The following is a 2,891-nucleotide window of genomic DNA, read 5'->3' on the forward strand; positions in this document are numbered from 1 at the left end:
TGTTGAGAGGGGTGGCCTGTTAATCACAGCATCGATAATGGTGAAAAAGTAAGTGCCTGGGTAGAAGAATTACAGGAACATGGTGCAGTGAATATTTTATCCTGTGTGTATGTGCTTGTTTTCTTTCAAGGTGGCCAAAGAATGCAGCATAGGCGTTCTGATGTTGAAGTCAAATTTCTAATTGTGATTTATGAAGAAGCAACAGTTGGCAGAGGTAGGCTGATGGTGCCCCTAGGTTGGGCCTTATCAAACTGGGTGAAGGATGGGGGAGGGGAGGACCCTGCTGCCAGACAGACACAGCCCTCAGCACACTGCATAACCATCTGTTTGCCTGTTAGTCCTCTGAGCTCCACAAGTGCCAGGGCCACTGTCCTATTGACCATGGTGTCTCCAGTCCTATTAAACTAAACTTGTGAGGACAAAGAGGTTGACCATCCTGTGCATGTCAAGAAAACAATCTCTGCTCTTGTGAAAGGACAGAGAAAATATCACTCCCTCAGAGAGCCCAGAACAAAAATAGAAATATTCTTTCTTATATTTCCTCAAGCGTGGAATGAGATTTGCCACTCACACAAGCACGTGGCTAAAAGTAACATCCAACCCATTGCCTCTACTAGAGGCCTGTGTACACCCAAGACACGAGCCTGGTCATTAGGGTGACAGGGTAAGACAGGGGTTTGGAAGGACTAAGTTTCCCAAAACAAAAGTTACATAGTTCCGGAAACAAACAACAGCACAGCTGAAACCAACAGAGACTGAGATGGAGGGGAAATGACCAGTGGCTGACCTTGTAGCTCATTATCCGTGAATTACCATGCATGGGCGTGCTGAACAAACACTCACCCACTCCAGAACAGTCTACAATAACCATGGCAACTACAACTGGAAGTTGCCTTCTATGGTTTTAAAAGAGGAGGAGCCTTCAATTCCAGGAAGTCCCCCCGCTTCCAGGAAAATCCACGAATAATCCACCCCTCAATTAGCATACAGTTAAGAAAAAGTCATAAATACAACCAGGGAACAATTTGTGGCTGCTGCTCTGAATGGAGTAGCAGCTCTTTATTCTCCTTGTTGTTTCAAGAAACGTGCTTTTGCTTTACAGTGTGAGGTCACTCTTGAGTTCTTTCCTTTACAAAGCCAAGAACACACTTGGCCCACTAGGACAAGCCCCACCCAGACGACTCTCCTATATCAAGGGGAGAAATATTAGAAATGTCTATTTTACATAAAGTCGTTCTTTAAAAATTTATGGTTTTTTAATTGTATTTACTTAGAAGCATTCAGAATGTCAACAAAACAGCTGCAACTCTTTTTTTGCAATTACAGAGTGATATTCAGTTAACAACAATTATTTCTTATAAGCTGCATCAGAGACAACTGAAGATGAAAAAACTACCATCCCCATATATAACTAATTGGTGCTGTGCACCAACAAGAACCTGCTTTAAATTTCCATGCCAATTTACAACCCCATACTGTACCAGGCAAGGTTAGTGGCTACTAAAAATACCACAAAGACACATTCGGTAGGGTGTGAACTGTACAAAAAAAGACACTGTACAGTATAAAAACAAATCTTACACAGCCTTACATTTCAATTTTTTCTTTAAAAGGAGTGAGTTGTATGCAGGGGGGTTATGATATGCTTTATAGACAAGAAAAAAAACTGCACTAGAACCAGCTTATTCATCATCATCTTCTTCTTCATCTTCTTCCTCCTCTTCTTCCTCATCTTCCTCCTCTTCCTTCTTTTTCTTGCTTTTTTCAGCCTTGACGACTCCCTTTTTCGCTGCATCAGGCTTTCCTTTAGCTCGGTCTGCAGCAATATCCTTTTTGTATTTTTCCTTCAGCTTTGCAGCCTTCTTTTCCTCAGGCTGCTTGTCACCCACAGCAGTATTACTCCACATCTCTCCCCGCTTCTCTGCAACATCACCAATGGATGGGCCGGGATGTTGTCCTTTGATTTGGGGGCGATACTCAGAACAGAACAAGAAAAAGGCCGAAGGAGGCCTCTTGGGTGCATTGGGAACCTTGAACTTCTTTTTTGTTTCCCCTTTAGGAGGGATATAGGTTTCCATTTCTCTTTCATAACAGGCCTTGCCCGCCTTTGCCATATCTTCAAATTTCCCTTTCTCTTTAGCAGACATGGTCTTCCACCTCTCTGAGCACTTCTTAGAAAACTCTGAGAGGTTGACGGAAGCATCTGGGTGCTTCTTCTTGTGCTCCTCTCGACAAGTTTGCACAAAGAATGCAGATGATGACATTTTGCCTCTCGGCTTCTTAGCATCTCCTTTGCCCATGTTAAGTTATTTTTCCTCAGGGAGGCACAGAGTCGCCCAGTGCCCATCCGGCTCTCACTTGCCCCGGCGCTGTCTCTATGGAGCTCAATGTACTGCAATGGCTGTGAGAGCCTAAAAATTTATGTTTTATGTATGTTTTATAATGTGCATAATATATTAGAATGTAAATATTAATCTACGTATCTCTAAATATGTAGACTATACTTATATATAGAAGATGTTTAAAATTTGTTATTGATGGGGTATACAGTACAAATATTTGGAAAGTGCTGATCTGAATGTTTGTATATAGCATCTGAATTGTATATAACTTCTGAATGAGTATTGATAAATATTTAAATACATGTATGATGTCAGTTGTGATTTACCAACTGTTCTTCCTTTTCTCAGGGCAATTTCCTCTTGATAAGATGGGTAAAAATGAATTTCACTGCTGAGGAGGTGGAAGAATGGATGGAGGATGGATAGATGGATGGGTGGACAGACAGATGGACAGTACTTGCCTCTACTTACTTTAATCTGGGTCCTCACATGGGTGTCAAGGATTCTGAGAACTCCCTGAAATTACACACAATATATCCCAAGGAAGTA

General features: G+C 41.9%; 1 pseudogene; it reads right to left on the reverse strand.

The window, feature by feature from the left end:
• Nucleotides 1-1,682: 1,682 nt before the first annotated feature.
• LOC100945161 lies at nt 1,683-2,300 on the reverse strand (annotated as a pseudogene).
• Nucleotides 2,301-2,891: the final 591 nt, after the last annotated feature.

Source organism: Otolemur garnettii, unplaced genomic scaffold (genome assembly GCF_000181295.1).
Source record: "Otolemur garnettii isolate 467f Iridium unplaced genomic scaffold, OtoGar3 scaffold00053, whole genome shotgun sequence".
NCBI lineage: Eukaryota > Metazoa > Chordata > Mammalia > Primates > Galagidae > Otolemur > Otolemur garnettii.